Raw genomic sequence first — 23,028 nt, forward strand, 5'->3', positions numbered from 1 at the left:
GCCCTGGCAGACTTTGGGCTGGGACAGTGCATAGGTGTTGCCTGGGCAGATCAGGTAGGAGTCACTACCTGAAGAAGCCTGTGCAGAAAAAGCCTGCGGTCAAGGACATTAGAGAAAGCAATACTAAAACTGATTCTTGCTGTGTGTCACGGGAGAGAAATGGGGCAGTATTGGCTACCACAGCTGGGGTAAACCCCTCTGTGGTTGAAGGAGCAAGCCTGCACCTTGACAAAGCATGCTTGGGGAACTGAAAGGGAGCTTTCTTAACTTTTCCTCCTGAATATAGCTTTGCCTATAAATTCTCTTCAGTAAATCTATTTTCTGGAAAAAATTAGGAATGGAGAAAATTAGTTTTACTTTAGTTTGACTCCTTTTCTAAGGAGGTTTCTAAATAAATCACCTGGAAACATTCAGATTATGAAGGTTTCTAAAAACAAGAGGTCTTTGTAATGTGTTGCTTTTGGTTACCAAGTCCAGAACTCTCCACAGTGAAGTTTTCCCCTGTGGGCCAGGCCCTATTTGCAGCTGCCTGAGGTTGGCAGGGTGGGAATGAGGAGGAAGGGAGTGGAGAAGCTGGCTTTCCTGAGGGTCTTTCATGTGCCTGGCACTATCTCTGAGGGACTTAATTGGAATAATAGATGTAAAGGCACCATTTTCAGAGGGAAAAATAGAGACTCAGAGATGCGACTTGTCCCAGAGTCACACATCTGGATAAATGGCAGGTTTAAATCCAAGTTTTCTCATTATAAAAAAAAAATGATTTAAGTAAATAGAGTAGGATTTCAGTAAATGCAATAAAATTATGCAGCAATATTTTGGGGGAAACAACAAATCATTTAAGGTTTGCTCCTCATAGAAGAAAACAGAAATAAGCCAGGGAATAAATTTAAGTGAAGCTATGAACTAAAGAAGCAAGCAAAGTGCAAAAGAGAATAAACCATGCTACCTCTCATGTAAGGAAAGAAGAGTGTGGGAAAAAAGAGAAAACTGTATGGAACAGAGTCCATGACTTACTCGTCTTTTTACATTCTGAGTACTCGCCAGTGACAATTTTGATCATCTGCTTGATGGCGCTGTTTTTAGAAGCTAAATGATTAAATATTGATTTGACTGAGAAACATTACCTCATTGGCTTGGGATATTCGTCATGACCTTAGATTCCTGAATTATACTGCCTTTATTGAACATCTGAAACTTATTTTATATAAATGTTCTTCATAAATTTTCTTCAAATGTCAGGATTAAGAGAATAGACATACTTGTTTCTGAATGTTTATCCTATTCACTGATGATCAATTTAGATTCTCTGTTCAAGCAAGAATAAACACAGCAAATTGTCTATTTCTCCCCATCCCCCCAAAAAAGTGAACCTATGAAGAAGGTTCAAATTTATAAATTCTGAATAAAGGGGGTTGAAAATGGAAGAAGGATATGTAAATTGTGAAGCTGCAAGTATAGAATTAGTTAAAGCAGTACTGTTTTAGAATTTTCAAATACAATATATATGTAAACTTTTCAAATGACTAGTTCAAAACAACTTTCCTGGGAAAACAAAGAAATCCTGTGCTTTTTCCTCACAGAAGAACACATTGGGTCTCACTTGATTTTGGAAACTGATTATTAGCACATAGGAGTACAGATATTTTCTCATTACTCAGAGATCTCTCTTGTCATTTTTCCTGGGTGTGAGGTGGTGTTGCAAGTCCCCTCCTTTACCCATTTGGGCAGGAGTTTGTCTGGAGAATCAGCCAGAAGAGCTTTCCTTTTATTCATCTTCTCAAGAAAATCAGCTGTTTCCACCATTGGCTTTCTCTTGTGTTTTTCTGCTTTATATTTTATTGATTTTTGCTCTTATTTTTATCATTCCCTTTGTTCTTCTTTGGGTTTACTTTACTTTCTTTGTGTTATTTCTTAAAGTGAAAGCTGAGCTCATCGAATTGAGAGCTTTCTTCTTTCCCCATACAGGAGTTCAGTGCTATAAAAACTTTCCTTTAAGCACTCTTTAGTTGCATCCTACAAATTTTGGTAGGTTTTCATTTTCATTCAGTTCAAAATGTTTTTTCCCCAATATTTTAAAATAGACTTTATTTTTTAGAGAAGTTTCAGGTTCACAGCAAAATTGAACAAAAAGTACAAAGATTTCCTATATATCCCTAGTCTCCCCTCCACGAACACAGAGTCCCCCACCAACATCCCCCACCAGAGTGGTACATTTATTAAAATAGATACACCTATACTAACACATCCTTATTACGCAAAGCTCATAGTTTACATTAAGTTTCACTCTTGGTATTCTACATTCTGTGGGTTTTGACAAATGTACAGCAGGTATCTACCATTACAATATCATACAAATAGTTTCACTGTCATAAAAATCCTCTGTGCTGTGCTTATTCATCCCTCCCTTCACCCCAGTTCCTAGAAACCACTGATCATGTTATGGTCTCTAGAGTTTCTGAAAATATACAGTATACAGTCTTTGCAGATTGGCTTCTTTCACTTAGTAATATGAATTTAAGTTTCTACCAGGTCTTTTCATGACTTGACAACTCGTTTCTTTTCTTAGTGCTGAATAATATTCCATTGTCTGGATGTATCACAGTTTTTTTTTAATCCATCTACCTACTGAAACACATAGGTTGGTTGCTTCCACGTTTTTGGCAATTGTGATAAAGTTTCTACAAACATCCTTGTGTAGGTTTTTGTGTGATTATAAGCTTTCAACTCAGTTGGGTAAATACCAAGGAGCATGATTGCTGGATTACATGCTAAGAGTAAGTTTAGTTTTGTAAGAAACTGCCAAACTGTCTTCCAAAGTGGCTGCACCATTCACATTCTCCCCAGCAATAAATGAATGTTCTTGTTGTTCCACACCCTTGCCAGTCTAAATACTTTTCAATTTTCCTTTTACCCTTTGGTTATTTAGACGTGTTATTCAGTTTTCAAATACTTGGGAATTTTCCAGACATCTTTCTTTTATTGGCTGCTAATTTAATTTCACTGTAGTCTATGAACATACTTTGTGTGATTTGAATCCTTTAAAATTTATTGAGACATGTTTTATGGTCCAGAGTATGATCTATCTTGGTAAATATTCTTGGCCCTTGGGGAAAAAGTATATTCTGTTCTTGTTGGATGGAATGTTCTGTAAGTGTCAACTAGGTCAAGGTGGTTGGTAGTGTTACCGCTCCTCTATATCTTGATTAATTTTCTATCTCCTTGTTCTATCAATTACTGAGAGAGGAGTGTTGAAATCACCAACCAAACTTGTAGATTTATCTATTCTTCCCTTCTTTCTATCAGATTTTTCTCCATTTATTTTGAAGCTTTTTTATTAGGGACATAAACTTTCAGGAATTGTGTTCTCTTGATAAATGACCTCTTAATCATTGTGAAATGAACTTTTTATCCCTGATAATATTATTTTCCTAGAAATCTATTTTGTCTGATTTAGTCACTGAAGGTTTCTTTTGGCACTGAATATCTTCTTCTATCCTTTTAATACTACTTTTAACCTATTTGAGTCTTTTTATTTAAAGTGGATATCTTGTATGCAGCAGATGACAGATATCTATGACAGATATCTTGTATCAGTCAATCTTGTCTTTAATTATGGCATTTAGACCATTTACATTTAATAGTCTACATTTAAAGTGATTACTTCCACAGGTGGGATTAAATCTACCATCTGGTTACTTGTTTTCTATGTGTCATATCTGTCCTTTGCACCCTTTCCCCTTCTTCTGTCTTCTTTTGGATTAAGTGAATATTTATTGTCTATTGTTTCCTTTATTGGTTTATTAGCTATGTCTTTTTTAAGTGGTTGCTTCAGGTTCAACAGTATACATCTATAATTTATCACAGTGTATCTTCAAGTAATATTATGCTACTTCACATACAGTACCATAACTTTAAGGAAGTATATTTGTATTTACCCTCTTCCAGTCTGTGTGTTATTGTTCTCATAAATTTTACTTATATATTTATTTTACAAACCCCTGTATATTTTTTGTTTTAAACTGCAATTATCATTTAAGATGATTTAAAAAGAAGTAATTTTTTTCTATTATCATCTGGTATCAATTTCCTTCTGCCTGAGTACTTGCTTTAATATATCCAAATAGTCATGAATACTTCTGGCTCTTGTAAGTCTGCTTTTGAAACATAATTTTACTGGGTATAGAATTTCAAGTTGATAGGATCTTTTTCTTTTCAGTATGTTAAAGATGTTCCACTGTGTTCTGACATATCAGTATAGTTAGAACATTAAATTGTCCTTGTTTACTAATTCTATCTTTTGTGTGAATTCTGGGTCATTTCCAATATATTGAATTTTCTCTTCATTTTGGGTTGTGTTTTCCTATTACTTTGCATACCTGATCACTGGATCCCAAATATTACTTTGTTGAGTGTTAGATATTCTTATATATTTAAGTATTAATAGGTATACAAATATATATATACACACGCATTTACTTACATACATGTATGAACTATGTTCTGAGCCACAGTTACTTGAAAATGATTTGATCCTTTCCTGGCTTACTTTTGAACTTTAAGGCAGAAACAAAACAACTTTTAGCCTAGGGCTGTTTTTCCACAGTAATGAAGCAACAATAACCTTCAGAGTCCTACTGCCTCAAATTTTATGATATATTTCCACTATACCAGGTGGAAACATGAGCTATTCCTGACCCTATCCCCAACATCAGATAATAATCTGATAAGAGGATTATTCTGTCTATATCTTTTGGGTGACTCCTCAGCCTCTGACCTGTTCCTCACATGCTTATACTTACCAACACTTGGCTGAAGACTTGGGGAGGACCAGGTGATATCTCCAGGGCTCTCCTGTAGTACTTCACCTTGCAAACTCTACCTGCCTTGGACTTGCAGAACTCTCAACTCTGTCTTTTCAACTCAGAGACGTCGAGGCTCTACCTGGACTGCCCAACTGCATCATGGACACCCTGTCTAGGTAGTAAGCTGGGGCAACAATCTGTTTTCCTCTCTCTCAAGGATTGCTGTCTTGTGCTATTGTTCAATACCTGAAGACTGTTAACATTGTTTTCTCTATTTTTAAAAGTTGTGTAAATCTGGTCTCTGTTACTCTATCTTGGCCAGAAGCAAGATTTGGTCTAATTTTAAAGAGCAAAGGAAGTCCACTTTTTATATCAGAAGGTTATAAAGTTTTTAGGTACTTTTCCAATTGGTTGGCTCAAAGTATTTATGAGTAAAGATGTTTATTTTCCAAGGCATTTCTTAAGTTGTTTTTCTTTCTTTCTTTTTTTTTTTTTTTTTAGCATCTTCAGGAAAACAATCTCTTCTACAGGATAAAAGATAATCCTTTGGGGTAGAAAGAATGTAAGTCACACATCAAACTTAAACACAACCTTAGGGACAACCTCAAGGCTATATCTAAGATGACAAATTTCTTCAAGATTTGTGTGAAAGGAAGTCTACTTACCAGGCTTTGATGCTTGATCACTCTTCATGGAGTGAGGGAATTCAAAGCAGGGACTGGACAGAGCAGGGAAGATTAGATTGACTGAGACATCCTAGCTCAGTTCAGTCGCTCAGTTGCATCCAACTCTTTGTGACCCCTTGGACTGCAGCACGCCAGGCTTCCCTGTCCATCACCAACTCCCAGATGTTGCTCAAACTCATGTCCATCGAGTCAGTAATGCCATCCAACCACCTCATCCTCTGTCGTCCCCTTCTCCTCCTGCCTTCAATCTTTCCCAGCACCAGGGTCTTTTCCAATGAGTCAGGTCTCCACATCAGGTGACCAAAGTATTGGAGTTTCAGCTTCAGCATCAGTCCTTCCAATGAATATTCAGGATTGATTTCCTTTAGGATTGACTGGGTTGAGCTCCTTGCTGTCCAAGGGACTCTCAAGAGTCTTCTCCAACACCACAGTTCAAAAGCATCAATTCTTTGGTTTTCAGCTTTCTTCATGGTCCAACTCTCACATCCAAACATGACTCCTGGAAAAACCACAGCTTTGACCAGATGGGCCTTTGTCGGCAAAGTAATGTCTCTTTTTTTTTCTTTAATATGCTTTCTAGGTTGGTCATAACTTTTCTTCCAAGGAGCAAGCGTCTTTTAATTTCATGGCTGCAATCACCACCTGCAGTAATTTGCCCCCCTCCCAACCAAAAGTCTCTGTTTCCATTGTTTCCCTACCTATTTGCTATGAAGTGATGGGACCAGATGCCATGATCTTAGTTTTCTGAATGCCGAGTTTTAAGCTAGCTTTTTCACTATCCTCTTTCACTTTCATCAAGGGGCTCTTCAGTCCCTCTTCACTTTCTATCATGAGGGCGGTGTCATCTGCATATCTGAGGTTATTGGCATTTCTCCTGGTAATCTTGATTCCAGCTTGTGCTTCATCCAGCCCAGCATTTCACATGATGTACTCTGCATATAAATTAAATAAGCAGGGTGACAATATACAGCCTTGACATACTCCTTTTCCTATTTGGAACCAGTCTGTTGTTCCATGTCCACTTCTAACTGTTGCTTAATGACCTGCATACAGATTTCTCAGGAGGCAGGTAAGGTAGTCTGGTATTCCCATCTCTTGAAGAATTTTCCACAGTTTGTTGTGATCTACACAAAGGCTTTAATGTAGTCAATGAAGCAGATGTTTTTCTGGAATTCTCTTGCTTTTTTGATGATCTGACAGATGTTGGCAATTTGATCTCTGCTTCCTCTGTTTTAAATCCAGCTTGAACATCTGGAAGTTCATGGTTCACATATTGTTGAAGCCTGGCTTGAAGAATTTTGAGCATTACTTTGCTAGCATGTGAGATGAATGTAATTGTGTGGTAAGTTTGAACATTCTTTGGAATTGCCCTTCCTTGGGATTGGAATGAAAACTGACCTTTTCCAGTCCTGTGGCCACTGCTGTTTTCCAGATTTGCTGGAATATCGAGTGCAGCACTTTCACAGCATTATCTTTTAGGATTTGAAATAGCTCAACTGGAATTCTATCACCTCCACTAGCTTTGTTCGTAGTGATGCTCCCTAAGGCCCACTTGACTTCACATTCCAGGATGTCTGGCTCTAGGTGAGTGATCACACCATCATGGTTATCTGGGTCATTAAGCTTTTTTCCCATAGTTCTTGTGTGTATTCTTGCCACCTCTTCTTAATATCTTCTGCTTCTGTTAGGTCCATACCATTTCTGTCCTTTACTGTACCTATCTTTGCATGAAATGATCCCTTGGTATCTCTGATTTTCTTGAAGAGATCTCTAGTCCTTCCCATTCTATTGTCTTCCTCTATTTCTTTGCATTTATCACTGAGGAAGGCTTATCTCTCCTTGCTATTCTTTGGAACTCTGCATTCAAATGGGTATATCTTTCCTCTTCTCCTTTGCCTTTTGCTTCTCTTTTCTCAGCTATTTATAAGGCCACATCGGACAACCATTTTGCCTTTTCACATTTATTTTTCTTGGGGGTGGTCTTGATCACTGCCTCCTATACAATGTCACAAACCTCTGTCCCTAATTCTTCAGGCACTCTGTGAGATCTAACCCCTTGAATCTGTTTGTCACTTCCACTGTATAATTATAAGGAATTTGATTTAGGTTATACCTGGACGGTCTAGTGGTTTTCCCTACTTTCTTCAATTTAAGTCTGAATTTGGCAATAAGAAGTTCATGATCTGAGCCACAGTCAGCTCCCAGTCTTGTTTTTGCTGACTGTATAGAGCTTCTCCATCTTTGGCTGCAAAAAATATAATCAATCTGATTTCAATATTGACCATCTGGTGATGTCCATGTGTAGAGTCTTCTCTTGTGTTGTTGACACAGGGTGTTTGCTATGACCAGTGCATTCTCTTGGCAAAACTCTATTAGCCTTTGCCCTGCTTTATTTTGTACTCCAAGGCCAAATTCGCCTTGGTAAAAGATACTCCAGGTATCTCTTGACATCCTATTTTCCCATCCCAGTCCCCTATGATGAAAAGGACATATTTTTTGTGTGTTAGTTCTAGTAGTCTTATAGGTCTTCATAGAACCATCCAACCTCAGCTTCTTCAGCATTACTGGTTGGGGCATGGACTTGGATTACTGTGATATTGAATGGTTTGCCTTGGAAATGAACAGAGATCATTCTGTCATAGGATGTCATTCTGTGACATCCCCTGAAGGAAACAAATGTCCGATCTGGGAAGTGATTTGAGGCACTGTTTTCAAGAGTCAGGAAATGAGGACTCAGCGTCTACAAATTACATACATCACCTTTCATAATCAGAGTAAGAGAGCAAAGATAAAGGAAAATGCAAAATAGAAATGAGTGACCAAGGAGATTTCCTTCTAAGATTATCTAAAGATAATCTTCCAGACAAAGGTTTGTTTTAATCCAACAGCTATTTGAAATTGACTTCTCAGTTGCCATCTCCTACCAGCAAAGCTGAAAATCAACATGCATTAAATGTAGGGAGACAATGTTGTGGCCAGTGGATACATGGGGGAAGTCTGCTAAAGAGACTGCCTCTAGGAAGATTTCCTTTACTATCATAAGCAAAGCCCCAATTAGTACTGCCTTTCCCCCTTCTAGCAAACTTCTTGTCTTGAACTTGGATAACATGACTGGTATTGTGAGAGCCTGAAGCCAAACAATAGATGAAATTACTTTAAGAATTGTAAGGATGTGCGAGCTGAACCATAAAGAAGGCTGAGTGCTGAACTGATAATTTCGAACTGTGGTACTTGAGAAGACTCTTGAGAGGCCCTTGGACTGCAAGATCAAACCAGTCAATCCTAAAAAAACAAAACAAAACAAAAAGTCAATCCTAAAGGAAATCAACCCTGATTATTCATTGGAAGGACTGACGCTGAAGCTGAAGCTCCAGTACTTTGGCCACCTAATGTGAAGAAGTGACTCACTGGAAAAGACCCTGATGCTGAGAAAGATTGAGGCAGGAGAAGGGGGTGACAGAGGATGAGATGTTTGGATGGCATCACCGACTCAATGGACCTGAGTTTGAACAAACTCTGGCAATAGTGAAGAATAGGGAAGCATGGTGTGCTCCAGTCCATGGGGTTGCAAATAGTCAGACACAACTGAGCAACTGAACAACAACTACTACTCTAAGAATGACAGTAAAGATATAAAGAGAGCCTGGGTCTTCCTCGACATTGTGAACAGGTATAACCAATGCCAATAACCTCCTTACTCTGCACTTATTATAGGGGAGGAATAACCTCTAATTTTTAGTCAATTATTTATTTGGTTTTCTTAAACACAAAGGCTGTCATCTACAAACTGGTACTTGCCAAGAGTATCTGCCAGTGACTGAACAGCAACAAGAAGGGCATCTGCCTCTGTGGAGGTTGGGCTTCCGAGGTGGCTCAGTGGCAAAGAATCTACCTACAATGCAGGAGACACAGGTTCAATCCCTGAGTCAGGAAGATCCTTTGGCGTAGGAATGGCAACCCACTCCAAAGATTGAATCCTACGCTGCTGCAGCTGTTGACCTTCAACACTCTCTGAGGGAGTTCAGGTGGGAAGGAGGCATTCTGTGCTTCAGGGAATCTGGTGGACCTGGTCTTTATTTTCAGGAACTGACTTCAATTTCCCAATCCTTGCATCTCTTCTAGAAAAAACACTGACTCCCTTCTTGTTGACATCAGCTCCTCATGACTAGCAAAAAACCTTTCGTAAAGTAAACACTTGATTGCATGGAACTCCCTCTTCATCAAAGTCTTATATATTGATCTTCCCTGACTGCCTCTTTGGAGCAGTCTCTCAGAGCTATCTGAGGTTCTGTCTCCTGGACTCAGTCCTCATTTTGCCCCAAATAAAACTCAACTTGCAACTCTCAAGTTGTGCATCTGTTTTAGTTGACAAGGCTAATTCCAGTCTTTGCCAAAACTGAAAGTAAACAAACAAACGCACTTTTTCTGAATATTGAAAACAAATGGTTCAGTAATAATGACCACACACTCTTGGAATAAGACAGACAAGGTGGCTAGTGTCCATGATCCATTCCAGATTATTCTTTGCCATTTGTTTTAAATATTTGTACCTAAGAAGAGTTCTCAAATTCTTGGTAAGGTTTCTTCAGAACTTGTCCACTGACTATAGTATCAGAAACCAAAGTATCAATACTTTGCAAACTCTTCCATACAGTATGGAAATGAGAGGTTTGGGTAAGGCAATGAGAATCGAGAAAAGCAGGGGAAAAAGAATTGGTGTCCTTACTTTTCAAAGGTAAGGGAAATGGAGAAACAAAGTAACACGCCTCCTCAGTTACTGATTCAGGAGTCTTCAGACAAGAGTCAGAAAATTCTTGATCCACCTTAATTTTCTCTTCCTCGTCCTTCAACTTGCTATGGGGAATTCAGTATGAAAAATGAGTACTTCTTTTGTTTGACCTGTTCACCATTTATAATCATAGAACCCAACAGTGAGCAGGCTATCATCTTCGTTGTAACTTCTGCTTGATTTGAAACTCAGCCTTTCATGTTTTTATATATATACACATACACACACACACACACACACACACACACACATACATATATATATAGGGCAGCTTAACAATTTGTAATTCACAGGGCAACTGACATTGCCCAGTTATGCCCACGCATAACTAATCATCCTAATCCCCAAAGAGTTGGGAAAAAGCTAAGAGATGAACTGAGTCCTCTATACGTCTCCGAAGCACGAAGAGCTATGGGTAGACTTAGGCACAGAGAGACTTCCTTCCACAGCTTTCATAGAACACTGACAACCCATCTGCTTCCAAACCACCAGTCCTCAGACCAGAGATTGCCATGTATCCCACCAGTTCTGGAACACACAATTTTTAGTTCCTGGGCCCTAGGAACAAACAGTAATATACAAGAAGCCAGATTATCAAAGATGGTAAGAAAACCAACAGAATAATCAGAGAAAGTTTTCCATGAAATAGGATTGTGGACAACTTGAAAAAATAATGAGGTCCATGTAAGTAGATTCAATGACAACAAACACACACAGGATAGTTCTTAAAACTTAAGAAACAAAAGGAAAGGAAAAAGGGCATGTGTGAGATGTGCATAGAGGCCTGAAAGTGGAAAAATCTCTCAAGTCATAGGTCAAAAATAATTCCTTAACCAGAACTTTTACAAAATTACTTCCAGACAAAAAGAGCAAGTGACATATGAAGCAAAAAGATTCTGGCTAGCATCAAACGTCTCAACTGCAACACTAAGAATACGATGTTTTTTTAGGCCACTGGACAAACAGAGCTACAATCCCAAGTACTACACCTAATCAAGACATCACTTACCTATTAGGATGAAAAAAGATCTGTGGCTTATCAGACGTTCAGAGATTAAATTAACCCACCTGAGGAAAATACTAAAAACTAAACAAGATACTCATTAGGACAGAGACTTCAATCTAAAGGGAAATAAAGGAAGCTGAAGGAAATGGGGGTGAACAATAAACCTTAATATGTGTGTATACAGCCAAGGGCAAAAGACATGAGACAGTCCTACACAATAAAAAAAGGCCTTGGGACCCAAAGATTTCTGTCAAGTTCCATCTGATCTTTAACAGGCAATTTTAGTGGCCTCTTATTTAAACAATTCTAAACTATAGAAAAAGGTGAAAACTCCCCAATTCATTTTATAAAACAGTGTTATTCTAAAGTATATATAAAAAACACACACATACAAAAAAGTGTACATGTAAGTGTGTTAGATGAACTTTCATTAACTAAACAATCCACCATCAACAGGCATCCAGAAACAGAAACAAAATATTACTGGCACTCTAAAAGTCCCCCTCTGACTTCCTTTCAGACAGTATCTCCTCTCCTACCTACCTCCCACTGAGGATAACCACTTTCCTGACTTCTAACAGCATAGATTAGTTTTGCTGGTTTTTGAACTTTATATGAAGGAAATAGCATTCTTTTATATCTGGCTTTTTACACTGATCATGACGCTTCTGAGATTCATCCATATGTTGCACATAGTTACAAACTGTTCTCACTGTCTCATATACCATTGTATGAACACACAAAAATGCATTTACCCATTCTATAGGTGGATGATCTTTTACGTAGTTTCAGGTTTGAGGCTACTACTAATAGTGTTGCTATAAACATTCTAAAACATACCTTTGCATGTATGCATTTTATTGGGTGTATGCCTAGAAGCAGAATTACTAGATTCCATGGTAGGAATATTTCCACTTTAGTAGATTCTGCCAAATGGTTTTCTAATAAATTGGAAACTGTATTTGAATAAATTTGAATTCTTACCAGCAGTGGGTGAACCTTCTGATTACTCCCATATTTTGTCAATATACATAATTTTTTACATCTAATAAAATAATCCACTAAAGAAATCTATAGACAATCACACTTATGAATATTCATGCTAAAGTTCTAAAATAAAAGATTAGCAACTAGAATACTGATTTATAAGAAAAGAATACCACATTATGACCAAGCAGACTTTATTACAAGGAGACAAGAGTGGTTTAATGTCAGCAACTCCACGCATAATCCATCTAGTCAACAAACTGAAAGAAAGTAACACATGATCACATCAAAAGATGCTAAAAAGGCATTAGATAAACTTAGCAGTCATACCTAAGAAAATCTCTTGATAAAACAGGAAAGAATATATTTAAATAAGATAAAGATTATTTCTAAGTAGCAACACAAATATTCTAAATAGTTAAATACTCAAACTATTTCAACTAAAATCAATGACAGAGATATCTGCCTATCACCAGTACCACTCAACATTATGATGGAATTTCTAGACAATAAAGATTCTAGAAAATAATCTGTCAAACATCACAAAAAACAAGTTGTATTATTTTTGTGTCATCATTATATTTCTAAAAATCCAAGAGACTCTAGTGAAAATTGCTGACATTAATGAGAAAATTTCCTAAGTATATATAAGAAATTTGTATTTATATACCATATAAGTACACAGGAAAAAAAAAAAAAAAAGCTTCTTCTTTATATATAATGATCCTTTAGAAAGGAAATGGAGAAAAAAATCCATTTACATGACCATTCACAGTAACGACCAAAAGGCTAAGAAACAAGAACATTTAATAAAAATGACACAAGATTTAAATGAAGAGAATTTCAAATCTTACTAAAGATATAGACAAGATCTGAGCAAACAGAAAATGATTAGTACTTAGAAGACAATATCAAATGTCAAATTTCCCAAAATTAATCTGAAAATTTAATGTCATTTCAACTCCTAATTGTTTAAAATGATCACAAACTTCAAGTGGCCAAGAAAAGTAGACAAAGAATAGCAGGCAGAGCATGGGGTGGGGGAATGCTCTGCGTGATCATTTTATAAAACCACTGTTCACCAACAGAATAGAAGCCACTGTAATTGAATCCATATGATATTGCTTTATGTAAAGAGAACTAGAAGTGAAACAGAATAGTATATTGAGAAATAAATCTCATCATATGTGAAAATTTAATATATGACAAAATTGGTGTTTCAATTCATTGGGAAAAGACAGTTTGTTTAAAAACAGGTGCTGGGACAACTGGCAACTCACTTGGAAGAAAGTTTTACCTATAGCTTGCATTCTATACAAAAACAAATTCCAAATGGAGCAAAGACAAACACAAAAAACATTAACAACTAAAACCAAAAATAAAATGCAGAAGTCATTCCAGGAGACTACACAACCCACCCAGGAGTGAAGACCTTAAACAATACAGAATACTTCAAAATGTTTATAAATATATTCACAAATGCTTATATTTTGAAAACTAAAATAATGTTTTAGATATATACTAATATAAAATCTTGAATGGGAAAAATATTATAAATATGGTCAACAGAAAAATCATAGATCTGGAGAAAATGTGCAAACAAGACAGTTTATATATAATAAAAGGCATTTACAATTTTTCTAAAAAAGACAATGAAAATATGGGCAAAATGCTAAAGATGAATAAAATGAGTTAAATTGTAAATGTGAATCTAAAAATACAAATACACAATTCACCTTGAGAGTAAAATCCAAATGGCTAAATTTTCTATGGAAAAAAGTACTTTTTAATGTGGTTAACAGACAGCTAATGAGAGTTAGGAAAAAATGTTTGCAACCACTAGGAAGGTTTAATATATGAAAATCTCCTACAAACTAGTTAAATAAAAATACAAACACAATAGAAACATAAGCAAAAATATGAATAAAAATTAAAATGAATATAAAGTTATAAATAAAATATACGTATACAACCTTATGGTAGGCAGAATTCTTAGCTGGTCCCCATGATCTCTGCCCCTGGTATTACTCCTATGATAATGCTACATTTACAAGGCAAAGAGACTTTGCAGATATAACTAAGGATACTAACAAGCTGACCTTAACATACAGAAAGGTCATTTTAACATAGATTTTAAATATATATTTTATATATATTTTTTTAATATACATTTTCTGGGTGGACCTAACTTAGTCACATGAGTCCTTTAAAAGAATAGTCTTCTATGACTGGTAGCAGAAAACAAAGAGAGTCAAAGCAGGAGAAGGATTTGATGAATGCTTGCTAGCTTTGAAGATGGAGGGGACCATGTGCAAGGGCTGGAGCAAAGCTACTAGGAGCTGATAATAACACTTGACCTCCATCCTACACCATACTACAACTCCAAAGAGTGGAATTCCACCAACATGAATGAGCTTGGAAATGAATTCTCCCCCAGAGCCTTTAGTTAAAAGCCTAGCCTGGCACAAGCCTTTATTTCAGCCTTATTGAGAACTAAGTAGCCCAGTGAAAGCCTGCTTTGAAAGAAGTTCGAACCCACAGAAATATGAGATAATCAGTGGGTGCTGTTTTAAGCTGCTAGATATGTGGTAATTTGTTATGGAACAATAGAAAACTAATATAATAGGTCATTAATTATGAGTGAAATCCAAATGATCAAAGAACATATGGAAAATTGTCCAGATTTACAGTAGTATTGAAAAGGCAAATAAAATAACACTGAGAAATCACTATACCCACCACCAGGCTTTTATTTTTCCTTTCCTTTTTAAAAAATTGCTAATGGGTATAAAGGTTAAGAGTATTTTCATACATTTACTGATGGAAATATAAATTGTCCAGGCATTTTTGGAAACAACCTGTCAATATTTATTTAAACATTTTAAAACTACATATTCCCTTGGCCCAGCAATCCTACTCCAGAGAATCTATTCCATAGAAGTGAAATATCACAGTCATGAATATGCACGCAGGCACAATGACTGTAACAGCTAAAATCTGCTCAAAAAGTAAATGCCCGTCAACGTGGAAGAGGTTTAATAATGTCTTCATCATCATACAGTAATACCCAGCATTAAAAAGAGTAAGAGCTGTAAGACAGACCTGGAGGGATTTTCATCATCCATTATTGTATGAGAAAAGATGCTGAGGATATACATGATCCCATTTAAAGCAAACTGACACACTAAAAAATCTCATTTATATAAAACTGTGTTATGTATATTAAGGAATTTAAAAGAGATGCATGTATGTCCAGACTTGTAAGGGGCTCACAATACACATCATATTTTAGAAAGCTGCAGAGCAACTGCAAAAAAGACAAAACCCTGTACTATCTGTGTACACATATCTGTGTGAATAAAGAATACAGACAGATGTATCAGGCTGCTACAAGGGAGGACGGAGTGAAATGATATGGTGGAATATGATTAGTTTCGTCATAATGCATCTTTATTAGTTCATCTATTGCTCATTTGTGATATTCTTTTAATGGTAATATTTTATAGTACTATTGCCTGGAGAATCTCATGGACAGAGGAACCTGGCGGGCTATACAGTTCACAGGGTCACACAATAGACACGACTGAAGTGACTTAGCACACGCATAGTACTATTAATCTGTATCACTCTTTTAATTAGAAAAACATCAAATCATTACCCTTCCTCTGTTTTTCCTCAGTAGTTATCACTAATATTCTATGTATTTTACATATATCATTTCCCCCAACTGTAATGTCAGCTTCATCAGGTAAAGGGTTTTGTCTGTTCACTGCTGAATGTCAGCACCTAGAACTGTCTGGCACAAAGCAGGCACTCAATTATTGAGGAAAGTGATATTTTATGTCTAACTTCTTTAGGGCTCCTCTTGACGTTCCTTTTAACCTTATTTCTCCTAAAAACCTGGTATTTCAGAAGCTATCAGGAGTGTGACAGAATTATATGGTATCCTACCGGGCTCTTCTGTCCATGGAATTTTCCAGGCAAGAGTACTGGAGTGGGTTGCCATTTCCTTCTCCAGGGGATTTTCCCGATCCAGGGTATTGAACCCAGGTCTCCCACATTACAGTCAGACGATTAACCCTCTGAGCCACCAGGGAAGCCCGAATTACATGGTAAGAAGACTGAAATCAAGGAGTGAATAGCTGTTATTCCTTGGATGCTGATTACTGTCTGACATTTTATCAGGTGTTATCTAAGTAGGCAGATCTATGATACCCATTTCCTAGATGACAAACCAACTCAGATTAGCTTATCTAAAGTTTCACGGACAACAAATATCCTGTGTCCAGGCCAAAATCCTGTTCTTTCCTCTGTGCTATACTGATCGTAAAGGAATCATATTTTAATAACTAAAAAGGATATAATAGTTCTCACATAACATATAGGTTTAATATCATTTTGAAACTCATTTAAATAAATTCAGTCAAATAATTTACTACTCTTTGATAATTCTGTCAATGATTTGAAAGTCATCTGATTGTTAAATACAAATACTCTACCCTATGCCTAATTAGTTGACTCTTCTATTCCTAAAGCAATTAAGCTGTTCAGCTCAACACCTCAAGCCTCCTGGGCCCTGATGGAGTGGCAGCGACAAATCAAGACAACACAACTATCCCTAGAAGTGGGAATAAACATTTAGATGATTGAAATCAAATCTTCAAGATAAAAACAGCCCTAAGAGCATCCTGAGGGATTTTGTTCTACACTCCCCAGAGGAATGCCTTTCCTGACAACGTTCTGCTAGAGGAAGCTTCCTACCTCTTTGGAGAGAAAGAAAAGACAGGGAGAGTAGGACTATCTGAGGGTCACGGGGGAAGAGTGGTGCATACAGTCTGGGCCCAAGCCGGTCAAGGCAGGGTCAGCTTCCAGGTTGGAGAGTCCCTTATCAAGGCATCAGAGGCCAGTGGGTTAGTGTTCACAAGGGTAGGGGGACAGAAGGGACACAACAGGGCTTAGAGAGACCACCTACTCACCGACATGCTTTTCTCAGGTTCAAAGAAGGCAAAATTGGAACTGGACAGGAGAAGAGGGAGCTGCCTTGGGCATTCCGTTGCCACTTTCCAGGTGAGGTCCAAACTCCTCCCAGGGACGGTGCAGGCCTAATCTCAGCATCAGCTCCACATACCTAAATACACCCGAGATCACCTAGGGATTGGCACGGACACTTTCCCCCACCCCACCTTTGTCTTTGATGTTCTGGATAGATTTAGAGTTTTAAGAAGTGTTCTCCAGTCACTCAACCAATAAATATTTATTGGTACTTTCTATACGGTGAGGCACCAGGAGAGGTGTTAAAGGGAATATAAGAAAAACAAACATGGTCCCTGCCTCAAGGAGCTTACAGAGACAGCAGCAAACAAAGAGTCATTACCTCCTATTTTTTAGGTGACAAATGAGTAATAACTAATAGGTAAAATCTGAGCTGAGAATGAGTTTAGAATCAAGGCATTCAGAATAAAACTCATCACTGCCTGTTCTCCACGCCTCAAAAAAATCCACAAGATTTTGAAAGAAAATATATTAAAATTAGACTTACTCTATCTTCCTTGCCAATCTTTGTACCCTGAAAACAATTTCTAAAATACACACAAAAATAAAACATGATTATCTGTAGAGGCAAGCTATATGTAACTTGCATACATTGAGGATATAAAACTGCCTAGATCTACAATCTTCAAGTTTGAAAGTAAAATTATTTCTGCCTCCAGAAAGCAATGGTGTTTCTAAAGAGGAAAAAAGGTCTGCTTGCAAGTTTTATTTTCTTAAATTGCAATCAATACATATATATTCCAAGGTATTTTACAACAATGAGAACTAAGTAACTTATTGTCCTGCTTGTTTAAAAGGCTGATCAAAGGAATAAAAGGAACTCTGAATGTTCTAGAGTTGAGAGAAAGCCTTATTTCTTCTGACTCTGAGACACACAAGGAAATTGAGCAGGTACTATTTCATTGAAAAACAAAGTGTCCAGTTAAATGAACTGATTTTGGCTAAACATGCGTATTTTCAAAATCTGTGAATGGCAGGATCTAATCTTGACCTTGTTCACTCTGAAGGGACATGATTATCATTATTTTTGTGCTACACATGCTCTATTTTAATGCTCCATGCATTTTAACACGCTTCAAATGCACAAGGCTCCATGGTTTACCTGCAAGCTATGTATAAAAATACTGCTTTTCTAGTCAGCAAAATGCTGAGATATTTACAACATATGGAAGAATTCCTACATGGCACTTGGGTATTGGTGGGAGTGGGGGTCAGGAGTGTTATCCATAAATGACTGTCAGAAAGACATATGAGACCACTCTATTCTTAACTCATCCTATTAAAATGATTCTATCTTTCCATGAGATTACTACTTGGTCAAATTAGGACATTTCTTACGTGTCTGGTCTTCCTTTGACTTATGCAGATGATACAGTGTATCTGGGCCTCTCTTAACATAGCTTCCTACAATATAATAAAAAGTTATGTCATCTGACAGTTTGTTTAACCAGGGAACTCCAGGATATTTTGATGTATTTCCTAAAAATCATTAATTTATATAACAGGAATCAATGATAAACAAACCAGGACTGGAACCATTCACTTTGAGAGACCAAAATGACCTTAGAGGTCATCTTTCCAGGCCATTTAAAGAGAAAGAAAAACAATGGGTGATGGGTTCAGATCAGAGGTTCATCTTCCCCTATGCTCTCACCCAAGTTATCCAACACCCAGAACAAACTTTCTGATGAATTTCTTTTGCTCTAACGTAAGTTAACCTTATTTATTTATGAAAAACTACTGCCTTCACTCCCTGAATATTCACTGGAAGGACTGATGCTGAAGCTGAAGCTCCAATACTCTGGCCACCTATTAACGAAGAACTGACTCATTGGAAAAGACCCAATGAGCTTCCAATGCTTGGAAAGACTGAGGGCAAAAGAAGAAAAGGGTGACATAGGATGAGATGGTTGGATGGCATCACCGACTCAACAGACATGAGCCTGAGCAAATTCCAGGAGATGGTGAAGGACAGGGAAATCTGGCATGCTGCAGTCCACGCGGTAGCACAGAGTCGGACACGACTTAGCAACTGAACAACTGCCTTGATTCCCTTTTATAAGGAAAGAGTAGGTGGATGTCAGTATACATTGTTTCAACACTTTATATAAACCACAAGCTGCTTATTTTCTTAACACATGCTTATGCCTAACATTGAATTTTGCTTTCCATGAATGCATTTTTTTAAAATCAAAGTCCTTCAGTTTGGGAATTCTCATTTGTGAATGATGGGCTTCCCTACCATTACCCTTAATTTGATGGTGCTATTATATGAGGTAATCAAAAAGTATCTTTGGTTTGAGATTATAGATTGGGAACCTGATACACACCCTGGATCTTATGAGGGCATGAAAAACTTTGGCACATGAATTAACAATACTAACTCTAGTACTCTAAGTGCTATTTAACAAATATTTTGCTGAGTGTGTGTGTGTGTGTGTGTGTGTGTGTGAGAGAGAGAGACAGCTGCTCAGTCGTGTCTGACTCTTTGCGACCCCATGGACTATAGCCCACCAGATTCCTCTGTGGGCAATACCACAGAGGCAAGAATTCTGCAGGCAAGAATACTGGAGTGGGTTGCCATTCCCTTCTCCAGGGTATCTTCCCTCCCTGGCGATCAAACCTAGATCGCCTGCACTGCAGACAGATTCTTCATCGTCTGAGCCACCAAGCTAGCCCACTGGATTAATTACCTCTTTTAAGAGGCACAAGGAAAAGTCCACATCAAGTAAGCATCTAGACCAGTCTTCCTGTAAAGTGATTGGCTAAAGAACCGGGGACAAGAGAATTTTCTATGAAGTATACCCTTCTGATGGGAAAGATACTGCAGATTTTATTCCTCCAAGTCTGACCAAAACCACCATTACCTTTAATATAGTATCAGCTAAGGAATAAGAAAGGGCTTAGGGTTTTGTAAGATCTAAGTGAAACAGTAATTAATTTTGTTAGGCAGGTTTTGGATTCTGTTTTGTTCTGAAAAGTATACAAAATATACTGAAGTTTGTGTTTCAGAAAATACAGAATCTAATTTTAAGAGTTGCATGCCAGTGCTTCTCCATAGAACTCAAGCATCCCCATCATAAGCAGTAGTTATAACTGAGAAGTAACAAGTGAAATGATGCATTATGGTTACAGTGTTTGAGGTCAAGGTGCTACCAAACTTCCAGGTGTTCCTAGCGGAATACTCTGGTGCCAGGACAACCTAGGATCCCTTAAAATCTTAGTGGTGCCTTTGGGAAACCCAACGCAGGTTACAATACCACTGCGAACCTGGGCTGACCCCAGTGGGTCCATTAATCCCAACTGAAAAACTTCTGCAGCCATCTTGACCTTCTGAGCTAGATTACTCTATAGTAACTCCAGCAAATCACGTCTCAGTTCTCACTACAAGGGACAAGAGAGACATTTCTGACAATACTGAAATGTGTGTACATACCAAGGAATAGAACACTACAGCAGCATACAAAACACCACAGAACAGTGGATAGTTTCAAGGACACCAGAAGAGGTACTTCTTGGATTCTGTGTAGTACTGTAACTCCAAATAGGAACAAAGAGATTGTCGAGCTCTGGGCAGGGGAAGCCCTTGAAAAATACTGTTGACTTGAAGGAGCGAGGGGCAGAAGGCTTATGCTTGTTTGTTAAGTAGCCAAACAAAAAATAAGCAAAAGCACATTTAATTTATATGTGTATGTCTGTACAGGATTTTTTAAATTATGTAACTGAATACTTTAGAAAAAAAAAATATGTGTCCCTAAAAATATCATGATCCAATTGTGTGGGGTATTTTAATTTTACTGGTTTTCCAAAGGTCCAGTTTCTATAACAATAAATTTCTCCACCTTCCTTACAATCAATAATTAAGATTGGTTCATCTCTTTGGATTCACATCTACTTTACCTAATACACTTTTGTTTCTCTGCATCCCTTTACTACCTCCCCCACAAACAAAATCAAGTTGTATTAAAGTATTTTAACTGCAAATCCACTAGATTCCAAATCTGACAAATATTTCAATTCATGAGACACCTATAGCACATTATCTATATTTGTACACTTTATTTAAAAACAAATAATACACTCAGAGCCACCAAAAAAGGATGTCTTAATTAGCTTATCCATATCCTGAATTTACAAGAGAAACTTCTTGCACCACAAAAATTAGCATTTGGATTAATTTACATTAATTGATATTATACTTAAATTTTAAAATACCTGAAGATCAAACAATCTGGCTCAGGGCTCACCAGTTAGAGGGGAAAAGGGTGTGGAGAAAAGGAGCTGTTTAGGAATCTGAACTGATGCCCTGAGGTCAGCTCTAGTAAACTGAACTTGAGAAACATAAAACAAGCAGTGGATTACAGGATTACAAAGAAGTGGTTCTTCCTAAAAACAAAAAACAGGTGTTAGATTATATAGTTGGGATAGGTATACAGGATATCTCTTAATCTGGATTGGAAAAAAGTTATGAGGAGAAGGGGGTTGCATTTGTTTCTCACAGGAGGTAAATTTCAGCCAAACAATGAGAACAAAGTAGGGAGGGTGGAATGCGGTAGACTGAAGGCTTTCTGATCGCTGATAATACCAAATCTAGCAGCTCTCTACAAGCCAGCTAAAATATCATCCTCTGAGAAATTTTCAGAGAGGAGCTAACACACAACCAGGGAAAAATCATTCTACATTAACAAGGCACTCACTGGTTCACAGCCTGCTAAAAACCCAGGCAGACATTAGAATTAATCTGAAATAAAATGAACTTTCTAATTTGCATCAGAGGGATGACAGGCATGCGGTCCCAGTTAAATCAGATCTAAAGTTTGACTAGCAAAGATCCAGAAAATTCTGACCCTTAAGCACCACTTCAGGAATACTGCTAGAATAAGTAAGTGGGATCTAGAGATTTCTGTTTGGCTTTATATTTGCTTTTGTTTTTGGATTACAAAAAAAAAAAATGCAGTCTGTTTGTGAACAGACTTTGTGAACCTGGTGTCCCTAGGAATGACACTGAGATCCAGCTGGCTGATGGATATACGGCCAATTAAAAAACTTTCAGGAGCAAAAGTCAAATGATTCAAATCATCTACAAAGGACCTGACCCTTGTTTTTAAACATAGATATGTTAGTTTTCTGGACCTTCCTCTAAAATGAATTTAAGGAATTGATACATTTCAGAAAAATATACATATAATTTCTGTCAGCTACTACTTTTGTACAACCTGAATCCCAGTGTTAAACAAAATACTGCAATTATATAAATAACTAAACAAGTAACAAAGTAAGAGAGACAACTTCTGTGTAAATAAAATGAATGATTATGTACTGAATAGCCTTGAAACAGCTTTCAAAGAACAAAGTAAGCTGAAGAAAATTAGAGCTCTTTTCTCATGTAAATCAGTAACAACTTGGCTCTTGGTTGAAAACATCACATAGACATATACTAACCAGAGATTATCTCCAGCTCACTATCAACACGGATGACAAATTTTAAGCAGTTCTTTCAAAAGAAAATCAAAATTAATTCGAAGCCTTTCAATCTGATTTGTGACATCTTTGTTCAATATAACTTAAATGACATAGCCTGAGAAAAGCACCAACACAGATTTTTTAAATTGCATCCAACCATTATTTTCGATGTCATAAAGATCTGCTTGAGTTAAAAATGGCAGCAATGACAAAGAGGTAGATATGAAAGATGCCATTTAAATA

This window comes from Cervus canadensis, chromosome 5, assembly GCF_019320065.1.
Source record: "Cervus canadensis isolate Bull #8, Minnesota chromosome 5, ASM1932006v1, whole genome shotgun sequence".
Lineage (NCBI taxonomy): Eukaryota > Metazoa > Chordata > Mammalia > Artiodactyla > Cervidae > Cervus > Cervus canadensis.